This window comes from Phascolarctos cinereus, unplaced genomic scaffold (genome assembly GCF_003287225.1).
Source record: "Phascolarctos cinereus isolate Bilbo 61053 unplaced genomic scaffold, phaCin_HiC Scaffold_5;HRSCAF=322, whole genome shotgun sequence".
Classification (NCBI taxonomy): Eukaryota; Metazoa; Chordata; class Mammalia; order Diprotodontia; family Phascolarctidae; genus Phascolarctos; species Phascolarctos cinereus.
Window position 1 is genome coordinate 472,914,865 of NW_027555958.1, and position 13,742 is coordinate 472,928,606.

At 39.3% G+C, this 13,742-nt stretch overlaps 1 protein-coding gene across 1 annotated transcript in view; it reads right to left on the bottom strand.

The window, feature by feature from the left end:
* NEGR1 (neuronal growth regulator 1) overlaps nt 1-13,742 on the bottom strand; it is a 1,072,626-nt gene that overhangs the window by 443,177 nt on the left and 615,707 nt on the right. The window lies entirely within an intron of this gene.

A 13,742-nucleotide genomic window follows, 5' to 3' on the forward strand; every position in this document is an offset into this window, starting at 1 on the left:
TCTAGCAAATAAGCCAGCCTTGTGACACAGCACGTCTGAGTTTGAGGCCTGCTTTTGCTATGTGTCGATGGGACCTTACGTGAACTACTAGACGTTTTTTTGCCTCCAATTCTAACATCTGTAAAATGGAAGAGATGCAAGAGATAACCCTAAGAGTTCCTTCTAGCTTTCAGGAACTACCTCCTGCCCTCATAGCAGCAAGGGAAAAATGGTAACATACGTACATATATACACACATATATGTGCATATACATATATACCTCCATACAAAAGTATGTATATACGTGTATATATATATATCTACATAATGAATTGTATGATAGTAGAGTCTTGATTTACATGGGGCCAGAAGCAGCTATGGGTGACAACAGAGAGAATCTTGGATGGGGAGTCTGGAAGACCTATGTTCAAATCCTGCTTCAGATAATACTGACTCATGCGACTGTGGAAAAATCAATTAACTTCTCTCAGCCTCAGTTTCCTCATCCATAAAATGTGGCATATAATAATGCCTGGCATGTAGTAAGTACATAATAAATGCTCATTAACTCACTTATCATCTAATTCACAGGCTTGTTATGGAGATCAAATGAGGGAATATACATAAAGAATTTTGGAAATCTGAAAATGATGTAGAAATGCTAGCTATAATTACAGTTATGATAATGAAAAAAAATACTTATAATAATTACTTATAATGAAATGATACCCTTATAAGATATGCTGATTGGTATTATTGTTTTATTAGTAATACTCTTATTAAATTGTGATATGAGATCCATAAGCCTCCTTGGATAATGGCCAAGGCAGGCTTATCTTTTTTTATTATTATTATTATTTCAGCCACTCATAGCTTTCTCTGCGCTAATTAGGAGAGAAATTTTAACGTTTTTTTCCCCTGAGCTGGGATTCGTAGGTATCATGGTCCCCCTCACCCCCCTAAAAGAGATTTACCATTTTAGTTATCAACAGTGTATACACTCAATCAAATTTAACCTAGCCATAGCTCAAAATCTCCAAACACATGTATCAGGAGCAGGGAGCGTAAGTCTATGCCACCATGCCTAGTTCAGATCCTCTGAAATGGAAGTTTGATTGCTATGATTTTTTTTCACTAAAGTCCCTGTTTATCCATTATTTATTTCATGATATATTATTCTAAATTATTAATAATGATGACAAACATTTTCTATAACTTTGAAAAGAGTATTTTACAAAGTGATTTCACAACAACCTTCTCAGTTGGATGTGGGAGTATAATTATTCTCATGTTACAAATGAAGACACAAAGGGCTTGTCTGTGGTTATACAGCCAGCAGCTCTGGAGCCATGCTTCACCTCAGGTCTCTCCTGATTCCCCACCCACTATTCTTATTACTGCATCACATTGCCCCTTGCAAGCTAGAATCAAAATTGTAGTTGATGCCTAATAATTCAAGTAATTACTAGAGAACGCTATCCATGGCACAGATAATGGCCTGTCCTGGTCCTGTGGTTTCTTGAGAAAAAAGAAATTGACTATTATAATTGTGCTAAAACCCTATAGAGATGGGATGCCAAGAAAATTGTCAATACCTATAGCCTAAATTTTCACTTCTATTTTTCTTGTAATAAAAAACAATACCATTTACAAAATATTATGGATGGTTTTTTATGACTACAAAATACCTGATTCTATGTCACAAATGCTTTAGCTGTTAAGCATAGGCCATTACTCCTAATTTCCAATCATATATTTTAGTTGACTTTTACAATTTATTATCTTAAGTCTTTCAGTGAGGTTCCCTTTTAATACAGAGAATCAAAATTACCAATTCTAAACCAAACACTGCTTCTTTCTTTACTGGAAGAGGCAGCAGGAGAAAGACATTTGAGTCCTCTGGAATAAAATCTCATAGTAAGGCACAAAGGCCAGAAAATAGGCATCACTTAGGGGGGTAAATAAGGAAAATCAATTTGCAATGCCAAAAGTAAAGAGTTCTTAGATACTGGGAAGATTTGGGGATAGTAAACTGTGATATATATTAACGACCAGCATAAAATAAGGATGATCAAAATAATATGGCGCTCTCTCCTCTTACACATAGTAGTAAAGGGAAACCCTCGGCCTCCTGTTCCCATTTTCCCTGAGCACTCCAGGAATGTCTCAGTGTTTGCTGAGGCCTAGTTTTGCTCATCAGCGAGACATGTTGAAAGCACATCTGGCCATAAGATTCCATTTTTGAAGCTGTTTTTCAACCAGACTCTCTACTTTCTGGCCCAGCTCTCCCCCATCAGAGGTCTTTGAGCAAATGCCAGGTGACAGCTTACTAAGGATTCCGTACAAGTGATGCCTTTTTTGGGATGAATTGTTCTAGCAAGCCCTGAAGACTCCTCTAACGGTGAAAATCTGCTATACGATGGCAGATGCTGAAGATATACTGTACTTTGTGGAAAAATTCTCTAAGTTCCTTTGGACACACTCCTCTACTTTGAAGATGTTGGAGACAAATGATAACATATTATTAAGCCTCACTACTGTTCTGTGCACTCACTGGCTCAAAGAATTAATCGGGGCCCCTTAGCATTCATTTCAGACTCTGAAGTTAATATTAAATGAAGTACAAAGGGTTGATCAGTGGTTCAGAGACACAGATGTTTCACAATGTCATGTTTAGTCAATCTCTTCCCAGGGTCTCATCAATTCAACACATTCAATGAAAGCTGGTAAACATTTACTAAATACCTGCTATGTATTAGGTAATGTGTTAGGTAATGGCGACACAAAGATGAAAAATGAAATAGCCCTTGTCCTCAAGGAGTTTACATTCTACTGGGGGCATACATCATGCCCATTTTACAGAAGAGGAAACTGAGAGTGAGAGAGATTAAGTGACTTGTACTTTGTTGCCCAGCTTGTGTGTTGGGGTGGGATTTGAACTCATGTCTCTCCTGACTAAGTTTAGCGCTCTTCCTATGACAGTGTTCTGCTTCTTCAGACACGTGCACAGATTGGGGTTTGGAGAAAGGGAAGCCCCATCTGCTGTTTCTGCTGTTTCTACTCGTGCACCACCTGGGAGACCACAGACATCCATGTGCCATAAGAATTCAGCCAAATTGTACGCACACGAGATTGTGGAGTAAGGAAGAAATGTTGGGCTAGAGCATTTTCAAGTTTGTTCTATTTAAACTTTTCCTTTTTAAGTTCATTCCCATCATAGATTTCTTAAACTCAACAAATCAGCTTGTGAGGTGTGAGATTTGAGACAAGAAAAGTAGCTGCAACTATTTTTTTTTCCTTTGAATTACATACGTTTTGGGATGCAGGGATCTAATAAAGAAAGAGATGATCTGAAAACCCACCAATAGGCGTGAAGAAGGAAAGGCAATTATTTGCTTTGCTGGGGCATTGGCTCCCAGTCAATAGGTCATTCAGATTTTTCACACGTGGCTTCTGAACGAGTAGGAATCATAGCTCCCCAGCCTGGTAAAGCAGCTATGCCTCTTCATTAGCATGACGCTCTCCTCAGAACAGAGCCATTGCCAATGCTTAAAGAAGGCCGAAAAAAAAAGGGTAAACTTTTAAAATGTGGTGTCAGCCCTCTCTGAAAGCGTCAATAAATTAATCATTATCCAGGTCCCTGCAATGTGCGTAGAACTGTGGCTAGTGACATTCAATGCACACAACTCCACTCCTGCGTCTCTCCTGCTTTTGTTGATAAATTCCTTGAGATGGTAGGTGCCTCTACCTTCTTTCCTCTCATTCCCTTCTTAAGTCTTTCGTCTAGCTTCTGGCTTCATCATTCAATTACCAAAGATACTGATATTCTTTTCCTTGCCAATTCTAATGGCCTTTTCTCCACCCTCATCCTTCCTTAGCCATTCACACGACTGAGCGCCCTCTGTTTGCTGCTCTCTTCTCTCTAGGATTTCCCAACATTGCTCTCCCCTAATACTCTTTATCTGCCTGCTTGCTCTTTCATTGTCTTTTTTGCTGTGTCCCCCCTAACTGGGGGGATCTCCCAAGACTCTGGTCTGGGCCTGTTTCTCTTCTCCTCTATACCATTTTGCTTGGAAGCTGTTTCTATTTATTCAGTGATTATCTATGTAGATCAGTTTCAGATCTACTTGTCCAGGCCTCCAGTCTTGCATGTCTAATTGCCCAGTGTATATCTCAAACCGTATATCCCACAAACATCTTAAGCCTTGCTTGCCCCCAAACTGAGTTTATTTTCTCTCCCCTCCAGACCTTCCCTTCTTCCCAGCTTTCCTGTTAATACAAAGCACTCTCCCAGGCACATAGGCTTGAGACCGCAGCATCCTCTTTGACTCCTCATTCACTCACACCTCTCCATCTTTATCAGTTGTCAAGTCCATTTACTTCTACCTTTTAACAGGTCTCACATGTGCCTAGAGATGGCTTGGTGGGCCTGGAATCAGGAAGAGCTGAGATCGAATCTGACTTCAGATGCTGTGTAGCTGTGACTCTGGGCAAGTCACTTATCTTCTGTCTCAGTTTCCTCAAATGTAAATGAAGGTAAGAGTAGCACCTACCTCCCAGGGTAGTTGTGAGATCAAATGAGATATTTGAAAAGTGTTCAACGTAGTGTCTGGTATACAGTAGGTGGTTAATAAATGCTTGTCCCCTTTCCTCTCCTCTCTTCTGACACCACACCTGCCCCGGTACAGATGTTTGTCATCTCATGCCTGCGCTATTGCAATTGTCTCTGTACCTAAAGTCTCTCCCCATTTCAATATGGCCTCCATTAGGCTGCCGCACTGATCTTCATTGAGCAGATCGGACCATGTCATCTTCCTGGTCCAGAGACTCCGATGTCTCCCTATTGAACACAAGATCAAATAGAAAACCCTCTCTCTAGTATTTTAAGCCCTTTATGCCCCATCCTTTTCCTACCTTGCCAGTGCTTTTAAATCTTGCTCCCCTCCACCTCCTCTGGGATCGAAAGACGCCAGCTTCTCAGTGTTCCTCACACAGGTCGCTCCATCTCTGGAGCACGAATGTTTTCTCTGGCTATCCCCTGGGACTGGGAAGCTCTCTCTCCTCTTCTCGGCCTCTCAGCTTTCCTGGCTTCCTTCAAGTCTTAGCTAAAGTCCCGTCCTCTGCAAGCAGCCTTTCCCAGTCCTCCTTAATCTCTGTGCCATCTCACTAACCCAGTTCAGCTTCTCTATATGTTTTGCACAAAGTTGTTTTCATGATCTTTTCTCACTCAGCTGGGAGCTCCTTGAGGGCAGGGATGGCCTTCTGCTTTCCTTTGTATTCCAGTGCTTAGCAGCCCATCTGGCCCAGACTGACTCCCCGTGTAGAATGGGATCTCTCTCAGGGCAGGCACTACTTCATTTTTGTTTAGTTTTGGGGCCACGCACAATGCCCAGTCCCTAGTAAGACCCTGATAAATGCTTGCTCATTAACTTAAGTGTTCAGTACAGAGAAGAAATTCAAGAGGAATTAGAAAAGTGAGTATGTTCACTAAAAATCTTAGTTTGAAGAGTCTCTCCATCCCAGGAATTTAACTACATGGCTTCCTATGACATCTTAACATAAATCAGCTTCTGGACCATGCTCTTACACATGCTGATATTTTAGTCAGACAGTCTTGGGGGGGGGAAGAAATATGAGAAGAGTAAAATAATAATATTTTTGTCATAAGTATATTTCAAATCGATGTATATTATTTTCCAAAGACATAAAGATATTACTTATCATCTCATTTAAAGATTTTACTTACAAAAGGATGAAAGCTTTCAAGAGAACTGTAACCAATGCCTATCTGTGGATTTTTAAGTGTTTGGTATTGCTACACTACGGTATTCAAACATTCACACCCTTGGGGATAATGATACCGAATTATATGTTTATTGTTCATCTACCAATGCAAATTATGTCAGTTAAATGCAGAAAAATGATTGTCAAGACATAATGATAGTGAGTTCCTAAATAAAGCTGCAGAAGAGGAGAAATTAAAGATTTCAATCTGAATTAGAGAAGGTTTCTCTCCTAGTGAGACTCTTAATTGAGGGTAGACCCAACCTGAAGTCAATATCCATAATTCATTGGTCTGCAGAAGTTCAATAGGTCATAAAAGCCCAGAGGCCTTCCCAACACTGGAGCTGTGAAATGGAGCTTAAGTTGGCATTGGAGTAAAAGAGATTTTCCAATATTCGTAGCTCCTTAACAAAACTACTTTTGGAAATGAAGCTTGGTTTAGCGTCCTGTGTTACTGAACTGCTTTGGGTATACTTCGTTCCATAATTTACATATTAAGAATAACTTGCATTATTCTTTACAAGTTGTTTTTATATGTCTATTGATCAATCAATAAACATTTATTAAGTGCCTAGTATGGGCGTCTAGGCAACACAGTGGACAGACTCCTGGGCTTGAAGTCAGGAAGGCATCCTTCTGAGCTCAAATGTGGCCTCAGACACTTACTATCAGTGTGACTGTAGGAAAATCACTTCACCCTGTTTGCCTCAGTTTCCTCATCTGTAAAATGAGCTGGAAAAAGAAACGACCAAGACAACCCCAAATGGGGTCACAAAGAGTCAGACATGACTGAAAAACAATTGAACAAGTGTCTGGCATGAGTGAGTCATAGTACTGTCTGCTGGGGAAGCAAAGACAAAATGTAAGTAGTCCTTGCTCTATACAGAGAGCTAACTCTTCATAGGAGGAGATGATACATAATCCTGTTCTCCTTACAAACAAACAATAAATTCCAGGTAATTCTGGGGATGAAACATTAACAGCTAGGGAGGGAAGGAATTCAAAGACCCTTGTGTAGAATAAGGCTCTTTGGCTAAGCCGTGAAGGAATGAGGCATTCTGAGAGAGGAAGATGGAATGGAGCAGTGCTGTCTCCGTTACCTGCATGTGGGATTATCCACATGTTTACATGCTATCCCTGATCCTCCTTTGCCTGTTCTTTCATCACCTCTCAAGCATCCTGTCTTGCCCAACTATCTGTCAGCTTTGTCTCAAAGGACGCAGTCAATTTAGGCAAAGCTGAATTCATGAGATAAATATGATTTTCAAGAATCCCATCGGGACACTCCAAATTAAAAAAAAAATAAATGCTTTGATTATCATCTATTTGAAATCATAGCCCATCATTATCAATGATTGTTTTAAGTGAAATCATAGAATATAAGAATCAGAAGAGACTCTGGCAGTAGCTTAGTTCAACTTGTATCTGAAACATAAATTCTCTCCACACAATATTTCTGATAAGTGTTCATTCCCTTTCCCCCTCAAAATACAGCAGTGATAAGAAAGTCATTAACTTAAAAGAACAGTCATTTACTCCTCTGAAAGGAGTCAATCAATAAATTAAGTTCTGAAGGAGCCCGGTTCATTTTTTTTTTGTCCAGCTCCAGTTTGTAAGGAAATTTCTCCTTTTATTGAAGCAAGATATGCTCTTTTATGAACTCCACCCATTGGATCTAGTTTGACCTTGGGGTCAAAGGGTAATTTCAGTGCTTTTCTATGTGAAAACCCGTCACATACCACACATGTGAAAACTCATCACATAGCTTGCTATCTCTTCACCTGTTAGAGTTACCCAGAGAGTATGCGACAGAGGAAGGAGGTGAAATCTATTCTTTCAAATTCCAAATCTAGCCCTGTATCCACTGTATCATGGTACCTGTAGCAGTACAGAAATGCAAAAAACCAGAGGTCAGCCCTGCTACAATTTTTAGCCCCACCCCCATTCCCCTCAGCTCCCTGCTCAATGCATCATGGATGTTAGAACAGGGAATTGAATGCTTTGAGTTTCTGAGGAAAGGACAAATAGCCTCCAGTTCACTGGAACAGTGAGTATACAGAGGAGGGGTTTGAATTTGTTCTGGGAGCTTAGTCAGTCAGTCAATGAGAACTTATTAAGTGCCTATTGTATTCTAGCCACTGTATTAAATACTGGATATAGAACACTGACACTGAGTCAGCAAGACCTGAGTTCAAATAGCTCCTTAGACCCTTCCGAGTTCTCTGAGAAAGTCACTTAATCACTCAGGGCCTGAATTTCTTCATCATTATAATACAACTAATATGATCAGCTGCCTCATTTTTTTTTGTACACAAAAAAGAGTCAAGTCAGGCAATACACATAAGATACTATACAAATATCAGCTCTTGGGATTATTAGAAGCACGAGCACAAAATAATCACCCATAATGCAAACAACGAACAAATATGGTTTTCCTTTATATATGTTTGGTTGAAAAAGAGTTTAGCTTAACAGATTTTTTTGAAGGCACTTAAAAAAAAGATGTAGGTAGAAGTTATTTTAATTTGAAATACTCACTACAGACCGTGTGAATCTGTAAAAGTATGCAAGAATTCTGGAATTGATGTAAGTTGCTAGTTGCCACTTCAGGGATAAAAGCTTTTGAGGACCACACCACACACAAATCCATTTGGGGAGCTTTCTCAAACTTCCAAAGGCCAGAAGGCGAAGGGCATATTTATTGAAGCTGATTCATAGACACTTTCAGATTATTGAAAAACAACAATTCAGCATTTATCACAAACCACAATGTTCTGAGCACAGAAACCACTGCTTCCTCAGCCATAGCTAAGAGAAAGAAATCATTTTTGAAAGGCTTGCCCACTTGGTGCTCTGTCTCCTCTGCTCCATGTTACGGACAATCTTTAATAAGCTGCTTCTCGTTGGGGTAGAATTTCTTCTGGCTGAGTGTGCCCCATAAGAATAAGACGTTGCCTAAACTTAGGACTCACTCATTGTGACTTCCAGCCTTTAGGGATCTGTCAAGGTGTTACATGAGTTCTTCCTCTCACAACTCAAGTGGCAGCCTCTCTATAACTTAATAAAAGATCTTCAATTGATCAAGGAATTATGAAACATACGTTTGGACCTGTCATGGACCAGGCACCAATAACATGTTCCCATGCCCTCGATGCTCCACACGTCTCTGAAAAATCACCCTGTTGCCACCCTGGCAGTGAACTTCTCTCTAATTAACTAGGTCCTGGGTAGATAACACAATGCATCATCAGCCCTGTATGGGGAGTCTTGACAGTGTGAGAGGCTGTGTTCAAACTTGCCCTCCACAGGCACAACCTTCAATAATATAGGGTCATCTACCCCCTTCAATTGCCCACACAAACACAGCAATTTTTTGTTTGCAAAACAGTGTATGTATAAAGGTTCTTAGTAGACATGACACCAAGCAAAAGAAAAATAAAAACTCATTCCCATTCTTGATGACTTGGATAACCTTTATTTGGCTTCCCTTTCTCTGTCTATCACAGTTTTGACCCCCCCCCCAATATACACATACATTCACACAGACACACAGAATATATATAGGTATACAAATTCAGAACATTGGATTTAGAAAGAGAACACCAATGTACCAGCTGGCTTTCATCATCTATGAGGCAAAGTAGGCTTTGCTGGCTACAATTTGATTATCAAAAACAATGACATGCCATACAATTTATTACAGTTACAGAAATACTAGCAAACATTTATATAGTGTTTTCATAAACACTCATTGACTCACCGTTTTAAAGTTTGCCAAGAGCACTCTATGTTATCTCACTAGATCCTTAAAACAATCCTAGGAGGGAGGGTGCCATCATTATCTTCATCTTCCATGGGGAAACTGAAACTGAGGCAGGCCAGAGTAGAAGTGTGTTGGAAAGAGTCCATACCGGCTTCTGACAGTTGATTGTGAACTTTTCAGTTTGAAAATTTATATCTGGGGAATCAGCTAACATCCACATCAGGGTTTGGTTTATTGCTTACACTTAAGTGATGGAGGAAATATTAATAATGGTAATTAAACTTAAAAATGTGTCCTGATTACATGTTTCTCATTTACCAGCATGTCACTAGGTTAAAGGAATTACCTAGGGTGACATAGCTAGAAAGCATCTAGGATTTGAAGAAATAGCAAGAGGCAGGATTTGAACTCAGGTCTTACTGACTCCAGCCCTTTCTCCACTGAGTCAATTAGCTGCCTCCAGAGGAAGAAAGGCCAGTAGAAGTCATCTAGTGTACAAGTACCCAACATGACTGAGTGCAACCCATAACATTCCCCGGTGCTACCCAAAACAGAAGGAAATGGAGTGCCTGATTTCAATGCTTTTATGTATAATAAAAAAGGACACATAAACATGTGTGGCCTTCCAAGTTAATGTGCGGTCCGTTAAGATCTTCAAATACCATTCGAGGCCCTATTTCTATTTGAGATTGACACCCACCATGTCTAGTTCAATCCATATAAAAATAAGGGCTTTAGTTCAGCAGTGGAAACAAACACTGACTCACATGTTCCAATCCTCTCTGTATTTTTAGTGTTTTTACTCTTACTGAAAGAATTAATAGAATTGTTGTTCTCTTATCCAGGGACAACAGTAGAACACGGAACAGATGTTTGAAATCAGTGCTAGTAAATGTAACAGCCAAAGAACATATGATGGCTGATAGACCTCCTTTTCTGTGTCCATTTCTTGGGTTTAGTAGCTATTATGTCATAAGAAATTAACTAGAATTCTTAATGCTTTATCATGAGCACTGACTTCAATCTCAGTTTAACCACAGTCATGTACTCTATGTTCTGACCTAATGGGGTCAAACTCAAATAGAAGAGAGTGAACTAATTCATGTATTAGGGTCCATTTTGATGTTGTTCTAAAATGAGATAATGTCTATGTTTTCTTGTATTTTTATTTATTTTGTTAAATATTTCCCTTACAATACATTCTAAGGTGGTTCAGCTGGCCTCCGAGTATTGTAGGCAACATGATGTTTTGACCCCTCTGGTCTAGCCTAACTGCACCGCTAGAAGAAGCTCAGAATTCTTGCCCTGTCTTATTCCATACCTGTGTACTTGGGCAGTTCTAGAACACAAGACTGTCTACTTCTCTGGCTGGTAGAATTCTTCTTTTCTTGAAAGGTCAAGCTTTAGGTCATACCTCTTCCCTAAATCAATCCTAAGCAATATCTCCCTCAATCCTCTCAGTTTTCTTATTGAAACTTGTCTGCCCCACCCCCTCATCCTATACAATATGATAATCTCATTACCTTTCATGCATGGTAGACATTTTAACTAGGTTGATAGCTCCTTGAAGTCCTGAATTATGCCATTTTCCATCTGTACAGCACTAGCACACAGCACAGTGCCTTTCAGATAACTGGCACTTGCTATATGTTTATTGGATTGATTTAAATTGACTACTTTCTGGTCTCCTTCAAGTGACTCAATTCCACTAACTGATTTTTTTCCCCCCTATCAATTAAGTTCCTACTATGTGTCAGTCCTGGTGAAGGGCAAGGAGGATACAAAAAGAAAGAATCAGTCTTTACCCACCAGGAGCTCACATTCTAATCAGGGAAATGACATTTACATTTGCAGGCATATATAGAATGATATATAATGTCTAAATATTAAGAAACAGAAAATGCTTATTTATGAAATATTAGTTCACTTGTAGTTGGGGTTCAAGAGAGGCTTCCTGTAGAAGGTATAGGAAATGAATCTTAAAGGAAAAAAAAAAGAATTCCATGAGGTAGAGGGAAAGAGGAAAGGCATTCCAGTGAACAGGTAAGGAGTCATGTATGATGTAGATGATGGCACAGTAGAAGACTGCTGGGCCTGGAATCACAAAAACTTGAATTCAGATCAAGGTTCAGACATTTACTAGCTATGAAACCCCAATGGGCAAGTTATTTAACCTCTGCCTGCCTCAGTTTCCTCAACTATAAAATGAGGATAACAATAACACCTACCTCACTGGGTTATTATAAAGATCAATATTTATAAAAAGTACTTGGCATACAGTAGGCCCTACATAAATGTTTATTCCTTTCTCCTTCCTCTTTCCCCCACCCCAGGATATGAAGGATTCTGTGTATGTGAAGAAGGGAAACAGTTTATCCATGGTTTGGTTAAGAACTTTTTGATGTCATAGTGAATAATCTGATAGAATGCAAGCACTATGAAGGCAGGGATGGCTTTATTTATTTATTTATTTTTGTCATTATATCCCAAACATCTGCAGTTATTGGAACACAGTAAACTTCTGGAACATATACAATAAAAGCCTGTGCAATGGATAAAAAGTCTCCTATTGAACATTCAGACCACTTTCAGAATAACGAAAGAATGAAAAACTAGTTCACCAATTGAATAGAGTAGCTATGATATTTGCAGAAGAAATCTGAGTATAGTCAAAATGTGATTGCAATTCTAAACAGCTGATGGAACTCACTTCAAAGGAGTCTCATAGATTTCTGGGGAAAATATTCATTTTGGCATATTTACACATGTAAACATTTCCTTATTGCCCATACTGTAATATCTTGTTACGCAACCACGGATTTTTGACATTAATCCAGATATTATCTAATTTCCATATCAAGGATTTCATTTATTATAAAAATATATGGCTACTTTTGATTCTCAGGGCATCTTCTCCAAAAATATTTCCTGTGAAATACGCAAAACTCTTAAGATCAAAATGCTTGACCACCATAATTCCTAAATGATATTTATACTGTTGGATTAAGGTCCAAAGGGTTGGGAACCTGGCATTAATCTGGTTAAGCTGCTTCCTTGAAGCTTATCCAAACTCCTTGAGTAGATGGAAGGCTAAATTGAAGGGGTACTGGGTTTTGGGTTTTTTGCTTTTTTTTTTGGCATTTCCATTTTTCATAATGGCTGGCAGCATCAAAGGAACAGCCTTCCTTCCAAAGGGTTGGCAATTCCCATTTCAGTACTGGCCAGTCACCAAGAAGAGGCAGCAGCAGCAGCAGCATATTCTGTCATGACAAGCCATGATGAAGAAAATAAAAATAAAAGTCAGCTTAGAAGATGGGTAAAGAAATCTGTTCCATTCCACTTTAAATTGAAGTCGATAAGCTTTTGGATGGTCACTGGTTTTAACAAAAAGGATCTGGCTAGCAATGCTGTCCTTTCAGGGGTCTGACATTTCAGAAGTCCCTATAACTTCCATCATCATGGCATCTCTCCTAGTTCAGAGCTAGAATTGAGAAGGCATTAATGATATCATTGAACCTATGAGGCATATGAAGCTTAGATGTATGACACCAGTACTTTAAGGATCTGTCAGTATTTTTTAGGTATGGATGATTTCTCTGTGAACTTGGAGCAGAGGAAGATACTTGGAGGCGGGGAAAAATATGGGAACTCAAACCCTAAACAACTGAAAAACAACCTATCAGAACAAATGTAGTCAATTAGACAGTCAACCAGCATTTATTAATTGCTTACTATATATCATACTCTATGATAATTGCCAGGGATACAAAATTATGTCATCCATGTGGTAGGTTCTCTGGAACTACTTTCTGGAGGCTGAAGAACTAGAACATACATGAACATTCTTCATTGGCCTACTACAGTTTTGGGAGCAACTGTCCCCTTCCCTCTACCCTCCCCCCTCAATTGGCTGCATAGGTGGGTTTGAGCTGTCTTGAAGGAAGCCCAAAGTCTCATAGGTAACAAATTAGAGAGCCAGGATTTGAACTGAGAATCTCTGACTGTAGGCCCAGAGATTTTTCTATGATACCATTCTAGACTTGGAGAGTCAAAAGACAGCTCTTCTACTTCTTACCTCAGTGACCTTTGGCAAATTAGTGAATCTCTCCGTTTTCTCATCTATAAAATGAAGGAATCAGAGATCTAAAGCTATGAGACCTCATATATACTCTTTTTAATTTTACAGGTGAGGAAACTGAGGCCCAAGTGTTAGGG